This window comes from Apodemus sylvaticus, chromosome X (genome assembly GCF_947179515.1).
Source record: "Apodemus sylvaticus chromosome X, mApoSyl1.1, whole genome shotgun sequence".
NCBI classification, from domain to species: domain Eukaryota; kingdom Metazoa; phylum Chordata; class Mammalia; order Rodentia; family Muridae; genus Apodemus; species Apodemus sylvaticus.
In genome coordinates, this window is record NC_067495.1 from 88,058,311 (window position 1) to 88,077,654 (window position 19,344).

Consider the following 19,344-nt stretch of genomic DNA (forward strand, 5'->3'; position numbering starts at 1 on the left):
AATGAGAATCAATCAATTAATCAATGGAAAAAAAGCTTTGTACCCTTCTTTTGTCATTCACTATTCTTTTAATCCACCACCATTGTTTTAGTTAATGTTTTACTGCTATAAACAGACACAACGGTCAAGGCAATCCTTATAAGGACAACATGTAATTGGGGCTGGGCCTTACGAGTTCAGAGGTTCAGTCCATTATTAAGGTGGGAACATGGCAGCATCCAGGCAGGCATGGTGCCGAAGGAGCTGAAAGTTTTACGTTTTCATCTGAAGGCTGCTAGCAGAATACTGACTTCCAGGCAAATAGGATAAGATTCTTGCTAATCTTCTCTGTATCGTTCCAATTTTAGTATATGTGCTGCCGAAGCGAGCACAGGATAAAATTCTTAAAGCTCACACCCACAGTGATGCAGCTAGTCTAAGAAGGCCACAACTTCTATAGTACCACTCCCTGGGCCGAGCACATGCAAACCATCACAAATATAATGTGTGCTTTCATGGTACAAAGAAGGTGAAATGAATCAAGTATGTGAGAAAAAATTGTAATATGTTTATTTTGTGTAAGGAACATAAGACCAGAAGAAGAAATGAGGTAGCTAGAAATAGCCACTGACATTCTATGTTATTTCAGTTTTAAAATGAATGGCATGCCTTAAAGATATACTCACTCTTTTATTCCCAACTTATAATGAGACATGAAGCCTCAGTTAATGACTCATGAATGTCTGGGTCCAGTTTGTTGTGATAACATTCCAAATTCCATATATCTCCTTAGCCTGGCACCCAAGATATTAAAAATATGATCTTAGAGGAACTCTTTCATGATGTTTCTTGATTCCACCTTCAACAACTACTTTAGGATGCATATGATAACACTTAAAACACAATATATACAAGCTACACTAAGTAGGCACAGCACAATCTATTTATATATACATTTGTGTATATAACAGTTAAGTAAATCATGAAAGTGTTGTGGGGGAAAGTGGAAGAGGGAGGAATGGAAATAATGTAAACATAGGATTAATATATAAAATTCTCAAAACAAACAGTTAAAAAAGTAATCTTTAAGCCGAAACTAAGCAAAGGGTTTTTTTTAAAATACCTGTAAATTAGTTTCCATCTAAATTTAATATGTAAAAATATATAACAAAAAGTAGGAAAAGCATGTGAAAAGAAATCTCTATATATTTCATGAGAAAGCCAGTTGAGAACTAGGGACCTTCTACCCTAGCAAGAGTGTAGCTATCAAATGAAAATAGTATGAAATCCTCACAGAAAGAAATGAAGAGTTGAGTGTTGCTGAACATTCATGGGAAGACATTCAGCAGGAACAGTAAGCAGTAGTAAGATTCTGTCCAAATGTGGATTTAACAGGATGAAGATCATTAGATGTCACAAAACTAGAGGTTTTTCAAGTCCATAAATCTGGAGGAAGAACCTGGAGAAATATCAAAATAATATAATTCTTAAATGCCCATATACTTTCCTTGATAAAGGTGAAGATACAGAGAGTGGTTTCAATAATCATTACACTAGAGCAATGACGAAATACACCTTCATTAACACCTGCATTTCAGCAACTTTCCTTTAATCCTCCACAGTGTGAGAACAAAATCCATGATAACAGTATATATGACAGTTCTCTTGCCTTGCCTCAAGATTCTAGCTCATAGATGTTTAAGAAGCCATGAAGGGAAGCATTTAGATACAATGAAGATTGCCAAATGTGTGCACTTCATGCACAAAAGGTATTTTGATTTCAGTAAACTGTATGAGATTATTTTATGGATACAATGCTAAAATATGAATGTACAGCATACTACCACCATGGCTCCTGAGAGCACTAGAAAAAAGGGTAAACAAGATTTATTTCTTGGGCTAGAACAAGAAGATATCTTGGAGTATCTTAAAGAGCCATGAGTCATATAAGTTTTAGAAACACTTAAATACATAAATAAATATCTTACATATCTAGAGACCAAAACATTAAGTTGCACAGTAATTACTTCAGCTAAGTATGCATTTCTGAATAATAGAATTCAACCTTTTAGCTCAGACCAAGCCTATTAAGTTTAGTCAACTAAAATCCAGAATCAACCATATTTTACATGCTTGGAATGTCATGAACGGATTCTCTCTCTCTCTCTCTCTCTCTCTCTCTCTCTCTCTCTCTCTCTCTCTCTCTCTCTCTCTCTCTCTCTCTCTCTCTCAAAAACCAAGCATCAGAACTCTCTGGGGACTTGGGGATATTTTCACCTTTCTTGCAGTTGCTTATTCATGAATATTTTTATTATCCTGGCACCTGCCCACACGAGTTGTAGAAGAATTTTAATCCAGCAACATGGCCTCTGTGGCAAGAGATCACATCCAAAGACATGATCCGCCTGGAATAGCAGTCATACCATACACTTTTAATCCCTCTGGCTAGAATGCAGACACACCCCTAGTGAGCACTTTTCATCTCAATGACATCTAATTGAGGGTCAAAAAATGAGGAATCAAAGAACAATTTGACAGAATGAATCAGAGATAGGATGTACTAAACTTCTGGGAGAAGTGATAGGTAAGGGAAGCTATTTAAAGAGCAATCAGGGAGAAAGAATTCAATTCAATTGCACTCAGTTCAATTCTGAGCAATTGAGTTCTGAGCAGTTCAGTTTGGGGAGTTCTGAGACTGTCTTTTGAAGCAGAGCAATCCTGTCAGAAGATGAGAGAAGCCTATTTGAATCAGACAGTGTGGAGAAGAGTTTAGGCTGAACAACTAAGTTGAACCAGCAAGCCAGAGTTCAGAAAATGCTAGAAAAGGTGAATTTATTCAGCAGTAAGTGGCAGAGGCTGAAACATTCTAGGCCTAGGTTAAAAGAGCCTGGAAGCTGAAGGATTCAAGTTCTAGGCTTGGAGAAGATTAGATTGTGCTGAGGCTAGAAGCTTCCATGCCTAGGCCTAGGGATAGTTAGAACAGAGAAGAAAATGCTCTGGGCTCAGCCCAAACCTTGTATTCCTAAAGGTTGAGCATGGCTCTCACCTCATTTCTTCCTATGAAGCAATAAAAGTGACACATTTACAACTAACTACCAGTGGGATACTAACTGCAAAGCAAAGTAGGAGGAGCATTTTAAAGGAATTTATCAAAATAATTACAGGAGAATACTTTCATTAAAAAATAAATTAGTATAATTCTAATAGAATCGTAACTCTTTCAAAAGTGCTTCTGTGTACACTCCATCTTTGTTACCTATAATGATTTGACATTCAGTTAAAATTAAGTGCTTCTTCCAGAGTGCGGAAAAAAAGTCTGATTTAGTGTTCTGTTCAGGCCTTAGTACAATAGGAAATGATGCAGAATTAGCTACTTTGAACAAGAGATTATCACTCTTAAACTTGTTGAAATGTAGCTACTCTCTGAAATTAAATAATGTAGAAAAATGAAAAAGAAAGTTTACTTGTCAAAGACTAACCAAGAATATTTTTCCTTTATAAAGAAGATGTGCTAACAAAGTCAAGTGGGAAGAACAAAGAGCCAAAGGCTTCTACAAACCTGAAAGTATAGTTACAATTAAACCTCTTCAATTAAATTTAAAACCAAATATTTTTTGATTCTCAAATATTTTTCAGTGATCATTCAAGGAAGTTCAAAGAGATAGATTTCATAATTGTCCTTTGAAATTCTTCAGGACTCTTTAAGGCCTCAGTGAGAAGCACATTATCATAATTGGCTTATGTATGACCATGTTACAAGAACATAAAAAGCTACGAGGGGCCATAATACCAAAAACATGAAAATTGAAGTAAATATCTGTAAAATACGATTTTAACAGAAGATCTTAGAGCCTCATATTATCTCCCTAATATTTTAATAGGGTATGCATGCTGACATTATTTTTTGTCTCAAAAGAGTTCTATCTTGTTTGATTTCTCTTTTTTTTCTTGATCACATTTTCTTTATTATATTCACTATTACAAAGAACAAGAGAATTTCTTCTGTGAGTCATATTCCCTGTACTTTGAAATGTCTGTCTTCTAATTTTTTAAGATAAAACATTTAAAAACAAGTGAATCCACATAACAAATGTAACAAGAAATCTACATTATCAAATTTAATGTTTTCTCATATTTCACATGCTTAATAAGTAACACATTATTTGCAGTTGCCTCTTCCTTTTTTACAAGCAGAAACTTAAAATGTGGCAAGAAAAAGATGCTTGGAGTAAGCAATCTAAACTTGCAGCTTGTATGAGTTGAGTAATGTCATTCTGCAACTCTACCTTTGAGAAGATGTGTCAAGAAAAACATTGATGATGGTAAAAGAACAGAATGCAAAATGCAAGACTATCTCATATCAGTAGACTTCCATCAAGATCAATGAATTTTCCAACACACCAATTAATTATGACTATTGAATGTGTCGTGTGACTCCACTTAAACTTAATGGGTAAATAAATGAATGAAGACAAATTACAATCATTTTCTAGAATTTGCTGTAGTGAAGAAACCATTTAATGAATGTGTAGGTGAGTAAAGTAGAACCTTGGGAAAAGAATAAAATATTAATGTGGAAAATATTATAAGAAGAAGAGTGCATTGGACAAAATTCCCAAAGATGATGACTTCTGAACTGAACTCTCATTTACAGAATCATTAATCTTTCAGTTGAGGTAATTTAATAGTCACCAAAGTTCGTGGATCTCCTCCCAGACTAGCAAAATTTGACTGAAAGTGTGTGGGGTAACATGTCCATGAATCAAAGTTTACGAAGCTCTGATATTAAGTAGTCACTATGTTACTTCAAGAATCTCTTAATAATGCCTCCAATCTTGTGCTGTCTGATATGAACACAGCAGTTTATGACTTCAAAAGGTAGCACATTGCACTTTCTGTAAAGTCTGACTGTTAATCAAAATCAATTTGGCAAGTACATATAGGAAGCCTACTATATTCCTGGTACTTTATACACATTATTTTAACATTATTTTTCATTTTCAAAATAACTGTATTAAAAGTTTAATTCCTTCATTAGCAAATGAGGAAGTGAAGCTCTGGCAGGTTGTTTGTTTATTTATTTTTGTTTTTGTTCAAAACAGGGTTTCTCTGTGTAGCCTTGGCTGTCCTAGAACTCTGTAGACCAGGCTGGCCTCGAACTCAGAAATCCACCTGCCTCTGCCTCCCAAGTGCTGAGATTAAAGGCATGTGCTACCACAGCCTGGCTCTGGCAGGTTGAATGGCATCTCCAAATACATGTAACTAACTGGCAGATCTTCCTTGCATATGTGATCTCATTTATTTCTTAAAAATCACTATACACACACACACACACACACACATATAACTTCATGAGTTCTTTGTTTATATTGGATATTAGCCCTCTGTCAGATGTAGGGTTGGTGAAGATCCTTTCCCTCGGGCGTTAGTCCTGTTGTCACTGGCTGTTTCTTGAACCTCCTGTGGGCCTGGTTGAGCTGCCTGCGCCAAGATGGTGGCTGGAGACCTCGGACTGCAGGGCTCTGTCTAACCACAGGACTCCCTGCATGTCAGGAGCTTCCCTGGCTGAGCTGCTGGAGCCAAGATGGTGGCTGGTGACCTCCTAATTTATATATTATTTTAACAAATATTCTCCAGTATCCATCTCCTATTTTTCAATCTATGTTAGATATTAAATTTACAGGGTATTTTCTATCCTCTTTGCAGGGAAATAGTTCTTAGAGTTAGTATTTGTAGCATTTTTAGCTTTATTCTTTTCTGTAATTCATATCCCCATTTTATAATATCTCATGTGACATATTTCCTAGATATTCTCCTCCAGACTCTATACATTGGTTGTTCATCAATCAAAACAAAGGGTACACAAAACTTAACATAGGGATTTTGTAATGGCCTGCCACAGTTTTGTGCACTATGTACATGCTTTAATGTCACTCAAAAATGTCATTTTCTTTCTTAGTGACTTGGTCAAGTCATTGGACTCTGTTGAGTAAGAATCAAAATGAAACACATAGGGTCATTTTCATAATAGGGCTATGGTGCTGCCATTCAATAAGTATTTCTATATTTACATACAACTAAATAATTATTGCTATTAAGTTTCATCTCATTATTTGAAGCTCATCTTTCCAAACTTTATGCAAATTTAGTGCTCATTTTTCTACATATGAATGCATGTGGTATATATGCATGTGTATACATGTTTTTCATGTCTATGGATGTATGTGTAAATAGGTTCAAATGCATGTATAGGCTTAAAGTTGATGCCTGTTGTCATCTGTAATACTTCATCTTATACTCTCTCACTGAACCTAAAACTTGCTCTTTGAGCTAGTCTGGATATCCATCTTGCCCCAGGAATTCTTTATCTGGCAGTACAGTAAGAACAACTCACCTACGTCGCTTTTATATGCATTCTGGAGATTCAAACTGGTCCTTTGTGTTTGCAAGCAAGCACTTTATGCACACAGTCATATTTCCAGATACAAATTTGACTTGAGTCTTTTATTATTCTTATCTCTCTTCAATATTATAACTAAAATAATCAGAAAAATTTACATGCAAAACTATTATAACAGTAAATTCATTCTGAAAATTATTCAATATATAATAAGGAATAGAATCAGAGTTCAGTAGCAAGGCACTAGAGATATATGTTCTGGTTAATAATTACCCACCAATCAGGAGTTTTAGTTCAGATATTCAACCAGTTATGAATATGAACTTACCTTTACAGTGGAATTCAATTCCAAATTTAGCATTTAATCCACAAAACAATCACAAATCACAGTTTACAATATTTTGCTGATTTGCAATACACACTGAGAAATCCTAATTTGAGAGAAACCCTTATCTCTGATTGCTTCTTTAAGTACCTCACTTTTTCCTTACTACACTGAGACACTGATCTTTATTTTTCGAACACCAGATCCTTGAAGGATTTACTTGGCCAATACCCCAGCTGCAGGGATAGTACTAAAACTAGTTATTTTCATGTCTTCCATGTGGCTAAATAGATGAGATGGGGTTCTAGTACTGATAGTATTTTGGTATTTCTCCTTACCATTCTTCTATACCTACCTTCATAGATATGTCCCAAGATCTCATAATCTGTTTTCTGTTCTTTTCTTTTCTTTTTTTCTTTTGAGATATCTAATATTCTTCCTTGAGTCAAATTTACTTTAAACAATTTATCAATTCCAATTCTTTAAATCAAATTCTATTCTATACAGTTTACAGTAAAAAACCTTACTGTTTCCCACCCAAGTATGTTTATTTTTATTTAAATTTTGAGCTACTTTCCATAGGGTTTTGCTAGTACATTTAAAGGGGGAGATTTTCTAGTTGTAAAAGATACAAAGTTTCAGTTGAGTATTTGAAGTCTAGTATACAGCATAAATAGTTAGGAATGATCCATTGCATATTTGAAAACTTCTAACAAATGGGTGTATTTATTGCATCTATTTAATCTGTCAGTGCTGTTATGTTTATAAATCATATATATGTATATATATATATATGTGTGTGTGTGTGTGTGTGTTTGTTATGTATATATATATATAAGACATAACATTATATCCTGTCATTGTAACTATACTATTTGTATCTGTCAATTAAAAATTTAGGAGGGAGATATTTTTCCTTTTTTTAAAAAAAAATATAAGCATAAGGAAACCCCACAATTACAGGGTCTCCTTCTTTCTCCTCCGAGGCACTCAGTCATCAGGGGAAGATTTCTGGGTTTTCCACCATCACATATTTCTGAGACTCCTTCACATTCCACCTATGATGAACACATTGTGAAAAAAGAAATAGTCCATTTTAGATTATCTTCTTTAGAGCAAAACGGATTCTGTTGACATGTTAAAATGATCATCCTCCTGTTTGGTTTTCCTTTGATTCTCTTACTGCAAACAAAAGTCAAATAATGAGAAATTTAAAACATGATTTTAGTGTACTTGTATATTAGTTAATACATACATTAAGCAAAGTAAAGAAATATCAGTATGAATTAGAATTAAAGGAGAATGCAAAACCTTTTTGTATATGCTTTTATCTGGGAAATTGATGTCTGAGGATAAAAATTAGCATATACCTCATTAATGTGTATGGTTATTGTTCAAACCAGCAACTATTTCATTGCAGTTAATTGTATTAACAATTAAGACAAAGGAGATCCTTTTAAGCTAGAATAGCAGCTTTCAACTAATCATTTCAAACATGGGAAATGAAATGAATAATTTTGTTTAAAAAGTATTTGTCCTTTGAACTTCATCTATTGAACTTCTGAAATGCTTATTAAAACAGAGTTCTGTACAGCTTATTTTAAACTTTAAATAATTATACCACCCAGTGTGCATTTCTGTAAAACATCAGTAGCTGACAATACTACTTCATAAAACATTTATATTAGATTACACTGTTGCTCTTATAGTTCAGATAAAAACAAAAAAGGAAGAAGAACTCTGTTAACAAGGTGACAAACTGAAGGGAATTACAGGGGACTTGTTTGTGGAGGCCAAACCTGAAATGATCTGAGGCCCAGGAGCTAATGAGCGTAATGTCTTCAACTTGATAACAGAAATCAATACATACTTTGCTATTCTTTCTGCCAATGAGCCAGACCAACATTCACTAAAGACAGAGGAAGATCTTTCCCTGGGTAGTGTCAGCTCAAAAAGTGACCTGAAAAACCTGTTACTAAATTATGCTGATGGAGCTATAAAAGTCTTCTTTCTGTGATGATAGTTTTTCTATTAGATATTTTCTTTATATACATTTCAAATGTTATCCCTTTTCTGATTTCCCCCTCTGAAAACCCACTATCCCATCCCCTCCTTCCCCCTGCTTTCCAACCCACCCACTCCTGCTTCCCTGTCCTAGTATTACCCTATACTGAGGCATCAAGCTTTGTCAGGGCCAAGGGCCTCTCCTCCCTTTGATGTACAGCCAGGCCATCCTCTGCTACATATGCAGCTCGAGCCATGGGTCCCCCCATGTGTACTCTTTGGTTGGTACAACCACTCTGGAAATCAATTTGGCAAATCCTCAGAAAATTGGACATAGTATTATGAAAGGACCCAGCTATACCACTCCTGGGAAAATACCCAGAAATTCTCCAATATGTAATAAGGACACATGCTCCACTATGTTAATAGCAGCCTTATTTATAATAGCCAGAAGCTGGAAAGAACCCAGATATCCCTCACCAGAGGAATGGGTACAGAAACTGTGCTGCATTTACACAATGGAATACTATTCAGCTATTATAAACAATAAATTCACGAAATTGTCAGGCAAATGGATGGAACTAGAAAATATTATCCTGAGTGAGGGAACCCAATCACAAAAGAATACTCACTATTTGCACTCACTGATTTGTGGATATTAGCCCAGAAGCTTGGAACAGCCCATATTCAATTCAGAGACAAATTGAAGCTCAAGAAGAAGTAAGACCAAACTATGGATACTTTGGTCCTTCTTAGAAGGGGAAACAAAACAGCCAGGGAAGGAGATACATAGACAAAGTACGGAGCAGAAACTGAAGAAAAGGCCATCCAGAGACTGCCCCACGTGGGGATCCACCCCATATAGTGTCTCGAAACCCAGACACTAATGTGGATGCCAACAAGCCTTTGATGTAATACCCCCAATCCCCCCATATGCTGGAAGGTGGAGTAACCTTTAAAAAGTAAAGTAGATTAAAGGTAGCACCATTAATAAAGATAAATTTTGCCTCAGAGGCAGTTGGACATTTATCTTCAGTTATTTTTAAAGTTTATAAAATATTTGAAAATGTTTACTTGACAGAATAAACGCTGAAATCAAACCCTGGCATGAATGTAGTTTCGACCTCAGCTCATAACTTACCTGTAGCAAATTATCCATGTTGGAAACCAAATTACTTGATAACTTCCACTCAATATATGTAACAATATATGTGTCAATTATGCAGTAACAAATGGAAACATATATGACAAATTATTGTTAACTTTTTGTTAACTGTGGGTTTATAAGCATTCATTATATATTTCAAATATAATGTTTTTTCAGATATATGGAATTAGAGTAGTTTTCCCAATTTGTAGCTAATGATTTCATTTCTTTGTGTGTGTGTCAGATTTCTTGGTATACAAATTATTGTTTTAAAATTTTATGAATAGTATTCTTGTCATAATGATGTACTTTTCTCAAAATATCAAATGTATGATTTCATATTTTCATTTAAAAGCTTTGTGGCTTTAATTGTCAAGCATACATCTGTGATCCATACATTACTTTCTCTGTTTTTATATATGTTGTGAGCTGGGACTCAAGATTCGTTTGATTGTTTATGTTGACCAATTGTCCCAGCACAATTTGTGGTAAGAGCCTTTTTCCTAGTATTGTCTTGAAATTACTTTCAAAATTTGAGTTGATCCTCTTTGTATGATTGTGCTTTGATGTCTCAGTTCTGATTTACTGATTTGTTTATCAGTCCTCAAGCAACTCTACAGTTTTGATTACTCTGTCATTCTAACAAGGCTTGCAGTCAATAAGCATTGCTTCACTAATTTTGTTTTTATTTTAAACATTATTTTGGCTCTAAAAGCTCACTCTTTTCTATTCTTAAAATAAGCTTAAAACCCATTCTTTGAGCTCAAAATGTAGCTTAGATCTTCCCTATCCTACAATGACACTGACAAATCACTACCAAAACATCTCTTAGGTTATTTTTTTTACAATGGAATTTTTGCATGGCTTATATTGAGTCTGTAAATCAAGTAAGAGACATTTAATATAATAGCAATATTGAATGTTGGATACCTTGGTATGTACATCAATGTATTTAGTATTTGTCATTAATTTTGGAAAGTTGTCAATTAAGTGCATTTAATTCAAACATAGCATCTCAGATATGCACCATTCTTTGTGTTGGGAACATATTGAATCCTAATAATTTTAAAACATGCCATTGTTTTCAATAATTGTTCACCTCCAGTGCTATGAAATATTAGGTGTTACTCCTTGTATCTAAATGCAGTCCTATATCTGCAAACCAGCTACTGACCATCCCTATTCTACTCACCCTTTTCCAACATTTGCTATATTCCTGTTGTATCATGCAACTTTAATTGTATGGGTAAACCACTTCCTTAAACTTTCTCTAGTGTTTGGTTTGGGTTTTTGTTGCTGTAAACTTGCCTCTTAGTATTGTTTTTGTTATATCTTATATTTAGTATAGTATGTTTCATTTCCATTTTGATTAATTTATTTTAAGAGGTTTTTATCATTTTTTTCTTTTGTATTGGCATACAAAAATTTATTTTGTAACAATTCCATTTAATGCTTTCTATCTCTAGGAACTATTGTTGAGTTTTGGAGGAAAAGCAACAAATAAAAAAGCAAATTATGTGCGAATGCTAACAAGCTTTGGGAATGTAAGGTACCCACATAAAAAACTAAAGTGTTGCAATCTTTTAAAGTTTTTATTGGACATTTGTATTTCTTCTTTTGAGAACTGTCTATTCTACTTGTCTTTTGATTGGATGGCTTTTCTTTGATGCTTAGTTTTTGCTGGTGTGTTTGTGTTCTCAATTGTGTGTTCCTTTATGTGTATACACATGGCACAGAAGGATTGCCCTATGCTCACTTATACAAACTGACAGAGGCACATTTAATCCACCAGGATGATACTCTATCTAGAGGGAAGCCGGTGCAGATAGATGCTTTTGTGCCTTAGTGCTGGTGCTGCTGAGTTGTCACTCTTGGGACAGCTTAGGATTGTCTAGAAAAGCTATTTTGATTATGGTTAAGGAATTAAAGGAAATATGAAGATAATGGAAGTAAAACCTTAGTAAGAAAGAACAAAATAGAGCTTTAGAACTAATACATAGTTATTTTAAATTTACTATTGCTAAAGTAATATATATATAAGCAATATTATATTTAATATCAGCAATAATAAAAGCTCATTACACAGTTTTACATTAGCCACATAGAAGACAATCTTGTTAAACTTTGCAACAGAGAAATAGCAACAAGTGAGTGGTGCCTTGAGAGAAAAGGATGGATCTTGAAATCTCAGCTCCCACCCCAAGTGATGTGTTTTCTCCAACAAGTCCTCACCTACCCTAAGAAGACCACACGTAATTTTTGTGATCCTTTCATTCAGTTCCCCTCTCTAGTGACTAAACTTTCAAATATATGTGCCTATGGGGGCATATAATCATAAACCATTTTTGTCTTATCACCCAAGTTACTGGTGACAGATCAAAGAAATTATTTCATCTAAATACAACTTTGGAAGTCAGTGTTTTGGGGAACAGATTGTAGAAAAATAATGCCATACTCCATTATGGCTTTCAATTTATGAAAACTGTTATCACCAGAGTTACTTGAGCAATTTGCAGGAAGCTCCACTAAAGACTCTCATCCAACTTGCAATTGCTTACTGTTTATATAAACTCAGTAATGAATTTGGAACTCTTGTAAGTTGCCTGAGCATCCTGCCTGTAAATTTCCTTCCTTCCCCAAGTAGAAAGCATTTCTATTTGGAAGAAGTTGCTATAGAAGGGCAGGGGATCCTGCCAAGGAAACAAAGAAGTTAGGCTAACTGGAGACCTGTGTCCCACACAGGATTCAGTCTGAGCTATTTGCAGGCTGTTGTGGGCATTCTCTGACTCTGGTCGACAGGCATAATTTTTAAGTTTGGGGTAGCAATGTGATGGAGCTGGTGTGGACCTGACAGCTAGAAGCCTTACCCTACCAGGGACATCTTGAAGGTTACTGCCTACAGTTTTCTTCACACAATGCTCCTTGTTCGCATAATGTTCCACAGGGAGTGAATACCCTGCATTACTTGGTAGCCTCCACACAGAATCTGGTATCCCATCAAAATGGGAAAGGGGTCAGTAGAGAAGTCTAGGTAGATCTGGAAACACCTGTAGAACCCTTTGCTTACCAATAACCTTCTTTTACTGTCCCTAATGGGATGAGAAGTAAAGTGGCCTTAGGAGTCTACTGACTTGGGAAACAGTGTAGGTGCTCCTTGAAAGCCAAAATTGTACATGGTTATTATTCAGCCATGTAAGATTTGACCTGTAGATCAGGGGAATAGTAGTGTAGGACTAGGTCAGTACTGCTTTTCTGCAGTGGGAGAATGGTGAGTTGGAAAGATCCCACACTCTTAGCCAAAAGAATGGTTACCTTCCCACTTCTCATATCCCTTGTGTATACCTTGTGTACCATCCTAGGAAGTCATTTCAAAATTTCCCATTTGAACTATCCCACTAAAATAGATGCATTGCCATATTATATGACTTGATCCCAATTGCATACAGAGGTCAGGGGATGAAGATTAATTTAATACCAGTTTTATGCTAACCAGATTAAAAATAGCAAATAATATCTAAATTGATAATTATGGAAAAAATGAAAGCATATATTTTTACTTTGTGTGTGTGTGTGTGTGTGTGTGTGTATGAGAGAGAGAGAGAGAGAGAGAGAGAGAGAGAGAGAGAGAGAGAGATAACATGCATTTGTATGTCACCTGTGAGTGCAGGTAGCTGGGGAAGACATAAGAGGACATCTTATTCATAGAGCTAGAGTTGCACATTGTCATAAGTCACCTGATCTGGGTGCTGCAAACTGAACACTTTTTTATTATTATTAAACTTATTTATCCACTTTACAACTCAATATCAGCCCTTCCTCTCCTCCTAGTAACTGCTCCTGCAAAGCCTCCCCACAATTCCCTGAAGAAGGGTAATCCCATTCTGGGTGTCAACCTCCGATTTTACCCATCACCCACAGACCCCAATCCCCCCACTGCACCCCTGACCTCTGACCCCTGATCCCCCTACCCCACCCTCATTTCGAGTTACAGGATCCACAATGAGGCAGGCAACAGGCTCAGGGATAAGCCCTGCTCCAATTGTTTTGGTAGATTGCATGAAGACCAAGCTACTCATCTGCGACATACGGACAGAGGGCCTAGGTCCAGTCTGTGCTCTCTCTTTGGGTGGTGATTAAATCTCTGGGAGCCCCCAAGGGTCCAGGTTAGTTGACTCTTTTGGTCTTACTGTGGATTCCTTGACCTCTTCAGGTCCCTCATTCCTTCTCCCAACTTTTCTGCAACACTCTATGAGCTCCATTGAATGTTTGGATGTGGATATATGCATCTGTTTCCGTCAGCTGATAGATGGATCCTTTCATAGGACACTTAGGCTAGGCTCCTGTCTGAAAGCATTACAGAGTAACATTAACAGTATCAATAATAGGTGCTTGCCCCTGGGATGCGTCTCAAGTTGGGCAGCCATTGGATGGCCATTCCCTCAACTCTATCTTTGTCCCTGTATATCTTGTAGGCAGGATACATTTTGGGTCAAAAGTTTCTCTTCTACTGGGAGTCCTGCCTGGCTACAGGAAGTGGACACTTCAGGATTCATATCCCCCACTGCTAGGAATCACAGCTGGAGTATATACCCCTTAGATACTCTGGGGTCTCTCCCCATCCCAGGTCTCTAGCATGTCCTAGAGATTGCGTCCACCACCACTCCCAGCCAATCTCCTCTCTCTCCTGCTCACCCTATGTATAACTTCCCCCTCACATCCCCATCCCCTCTTCTACCCAGTTCTCTCCTTCCATTGATGTGTGAAGTTCTCTCCTTCCATTGATGTGTGATATCCATTTTCCCCTTCTGAGAAAGATTTAACCATCCTCCCTTGTGCTTTCCTTGTAATTTGGCTTCTTTGGGATTATAGCATGGTTATCCTGTACTTTATGGCTAATATTCACTAATAACTGAGTACATACCATACATCTCCTTTTGGGTCTATCTTACCTCACTCAGGGTATTTTCTGGTTCCGTCCATTTGCCTGTGAAATTCATGGTGTCCTTGATCTTAATGCCTGAGTAGTATTCCATTGTATAAATATACCATATTTTCTGCATGCATTCTTCAGTTGAGAGACAACTAGGGTTGTTGGTCTGTATTTCTGCCTTAACACTTGGATGCAGGGCCACCAACACACCACTCAGGGAAGGTGAAATTCAGGGGCCTAAGGTTGTGTTTCTGCCTCACTACTGGGGTACCAGGCCTCTGACATACCACTCAGGGAAGGAGAATCACAGTCTAATATGGGGTCTCAGTCCATGTTTTTCCAGGAGATAAACAGTGAGATCTGGGACTGTTTCTGTTGTTTTCAAACTCCTGTGTATTTAGATGACTCTGGTAATTGTGTGGAGTTACTAATGGGGTTCCCAGAGCTCACTGTGAGCCCAGGAAAGGGGTGAAGATCATCTTGTCTCTGAGTGTGTTCCAATAGTACAGAGGGGCTGGAAGAGGGACCTTCTATGGAAAGATCTAGATGTGGCTCTTTAAGACAAAGCTACCCCCACCTCCTAATCCTTGATGAAGGAACTGGTCCTTGCTTGTCTAAACTGTTTTATTCATGGCAGATGAAAATGCATACATCTTACTCAGGGTGAACCAGGGATTAAATACCTTTGACAGAAAGGGATGCCCAGGAAGGGAAGCTCATTGGCTAAACACTGGAGGGCTATCTAGATACCTCATTAGCATGGAGAACTCTATGTTTTCATGCCATGTGATTAGTTGTCATTGTCCTCTTAGTAGGGTGTTGGATCACATGTTATAGAACAGGTAGTCTGGTGTGGAGGTGATTCTAACACATACTGTTATCAATTATGAGATTTACCAGAATTTAAATCTGCTTCATCCTGACCAGTTCTTTTCTCTTGTGGCATGTAACTGCCTGCAGCTACATCTAACTGTCTGCCTGGAAAGGAAGCTGGGGATAGATGAGGAGGCAGGAAAAAAAAAAGAACTGTGACTAAGACCACACCAGCTGCTCAAACTCTCATAGTTTAATGGGGGATTCAGTATTTTAAGGTTTCAGGCAAGACCCTTCCCCCAAATTCCAGGGTGTGTTCTGGGGAACTGGTCTGGCTGTTCACAGGGCATTGGCTCCACTGCTCAGGCAGCTGAGTGGGTCACCTGCTTAATTTAGGAATTTGTAGACATGAAGGAACAATAAACTTCACCTTCACTCTGAGTGTTCCACTTTAGGTGGAGGAGGATTATGGCTAGCACAAGAATTCTGCTCACCAAAGGCTGGGAGAGGAACTTCACCTTGATCAATATCAAGTTCCTACCAGGTGGCATGACACCCAAATATGGCTCTCTACAGTGGCATGGTTCTACTTACCCCACATAGGTTGTTTCCAGATTTTGGCTATTATGAATAAAGCTGTTATTAGAACACAGTTGAGCAAGTGCCCTTGTGGAATAGTGAAACCTATTTTGGGTGTATGCTCAGGAGCAATATAGCTGTGTCTTCAGGTAGAATTATTTCCAATCTTTTAAGAAACTGCCAAATTAATTTCCAGAGTGCTTGTACAAGTTCACACTCCCACCAGCAGTGGAAGAGTGCTCCCTTTGCTCTGCAACCTTGCTATCATGTGCTCTCCTTTGACTTTTTGATCTTCGCCATTCACACACTGGACATTCTCTAGGTGCTTCTTGGACATTTGAGATTTCTGTGTTGAGAATTCTCAGTTTAGCTCTGTGCCTCAGTTTAAAATTTTTAAATCCAAATGGATTTTTTGGTGTCTAATTTCTTGTGTTCTTTATATATGTTGTATACTAGCTGACAGCACCTGCGCTGCCACGGTACTGAGTAACAGGCATAGTCCTGGGGGATTAACAAAAAACACAGACACGGTCATTTTGCAAGGAGAATGCCAAAACTTTACTGAGAGACCAGCAATATATATACTAGAGGCCAGGGAAGGGAACAGGAAAAAACAATTATAGTAATAGGTCAGGCAGCTGGGAAGTCCATTCCATGCTGGGCAGGAAGGCAGGAATAAAGCTAAGCCACGGGATGTTTTGCTCTCAAGAAACCTGTGCAAACAGCTCAGCTGGGGGCGTTGAGCCAAGCTCTCTGGTCCCCAACAACAAGCCCTCTGTTTGCATATTGGGTTAATGAAGAACTTTTCACAATCTGTAGGTTGTTGTTTTGTCCTGATGATGATGTCCTTGGACTTACAGAAGCTTTTTCCATTTCATTATGTCTCATTTATTACTTGTCCTTAGTGCCTGAGCCACTGGTGTTCTGTTCAGGAAGCTGTATAGAAATACATTTTTTGCAACCTATCTTTAATAAGGGTTCAACCTCTCCTCAATCCCACCACCTAGCAAATGTAGTGAAAGAGAAAAATGTATTAGGATATAGGAGAATTGGGCATGTTCAGCAAGAGTACTTTGGGGGTAAGCTTGATCTTCTTTGGCAGTAGTTCAGTCCTGTAGCAAATACCAAATGTGATTCAGCAGAAGCAGACATGTCCTCTAGTCAGGCAGACACCAGGCATAAACCAGCAGCTACAGTCCTGTCTTTTCAGCAAGCAGACACCAGGCAATTGCAGTTTAATCCTGGAGAAACTGCCAGTCTCCACAATCTGAGTCAATGCCACAGAAGTGGCAAACTGCCACAGGAACCTAGTGAGCACTTCATTGGCAAGCTTCTCTCAATGGTTCAACAATGCTCCGTAAGGTGAATGAATATATGCCTGTTGCTAGTGAAGAATGGAGAGGTGTAACAAACCAAACCAAAGCTCAGTGCTTGTTTCTCACTGTCTGTGGAGTCATAGTCAAATATTCCTTCATCAAGGGTCCTTTCACGTGTTTGCTATATCAAAACATCTTTTCACCAGCTTCACCAGCTTCAGGAAAAAAATGCTTTTCACGTACTTGCTTTAGCAAGACATCCTTTCACCTGTGTGCTCCAGTGAAATATTGTTTAGCATAACCAACTTTCCAAAGAAACTAGCAGTTTCCACTTCAAACTTGTCTCCTTTACTGATTTGTTAAAGGCTACTCCCCAATTTCTGTTCCATCAAATAAGTGTGTCTGGTTTTATGTTGAGTTCTTTGATTCATTTGGACTTGTGATTTTTCAGGGTGATAAATATGGATCTGTTTGCATTCTTCTACATGCAGACATCCTGTTAGAACAGCACCATTTGCTGATCTCCCTTTTCCACTGTAGGTTTTGGCTTCTTTGTGAGAAATCAAGTATTCCTATGTGTGTGGGTTCAATTCTAGGTCTTCAATTGTATTCCACTGAGTCCCTTGTATATTTCTATACCAATACTATGCATTTTTATTGCTATTGCTTTGTAGTACAGTTTGAAGCCAGGGATAGTGATACCACCAGAAGTACTTTTATTGTTCAGGATCATTTTAGTTATCTTAAGGTTTTTTTTTTCCATATGAAAATGAGAATTGTTCTTTCAGGATCTATAAAGAATTATGTTGGACGTTTGATGGGGATTGCATTAAGTCTATAGATTGCTTTTAATAAGATGGCCATTTTCACTATGTTAATCCTACTGATGTATGAGCAAGGAAGATTATTCTGCTACTTGATATCTTCCTCAATTTAGTTCTTCATAGACATGAAGTTTGTGTCATATAGGTCTTTCACTTCCATTGTTAAAGTTACACCAAGATATTTTAGGATATTTGTGGCTATTCTGAAGGGTATTGTTTCCATAACTTCTTTCTCAGCCCATTTATTGCTTGTGTAGAGAAGGGCTTCTAATTTCTTTGGGTTAATTTTGTATCCAGCTGAAGGTGTACCTTTGCTGAAGGTGTCTAGCAGTTTTAGGAGTTCTCTGGTATACCTTTTGAGTTTACTTATGTATACTATCATTCCATGTGCAAATAGCAATATTTTCACTTTTTCCCTTGATGCCCTTTGGTGTTCTTATAGCTCTAGTTGAAATTCAAATACTATATTGAAGAGATACGGGGCAAATGGACAGCCTTGTCTTGTCTCCAATTTTAGTGGAAATGCTTTAAGTTTCTCTCCATTTAATTTGATGTTGGCTATTGGCTTGCTGTATATTACCTTTATTGTGTTTAGATATGCCTGTGTATCCACTGTGTATAAAAATGGCCAAGATTTTTATAATGAAGGGGTGTGTTGGATTTTGTCAATTGCGTTTTCATCATCTAGTTAGTGTAAGGATCATCCATTTTTTTCTTTCAGCTTGATTATATGATGGATTTTTATATATTGAACCACTCCTATATCCCTGGGCTGAATCTTACTACTTGACCATGGTGGATGATTTCTTTAATGTGTTCTTGGATTTGGTTTGTAACTATTTTTATATCAATATATGTAATTAAAATGGGCCTAACATTCTATTTTTTTGTTGAGACTTTGTATGGTTTAGGTAACAGGGTGACTGCGAATTCATAGAATGAGTTCAGCAGTGTTCCTCGTGTTTCCATTTTGTGGAATAGTTTGAGGAGTCTTGGCATTAGCACTTCTTTGAAGTCTGGTAGGATT

The 19,344-nt window shown here is 37.1% G+C and overlaps 1 pseudogene; it reads right to left on the reverse strand.

Annotated features, from left to right (window-relative positions):
* Positions 1-313: 313 nt before the first annotated feature.
* Positions 314-371, reverse strand: LOC127675879 (uncharacterized; annotated as a pseudogene).
* Positions 372-19,344: the final 18,973 nt, after the last annotated feature.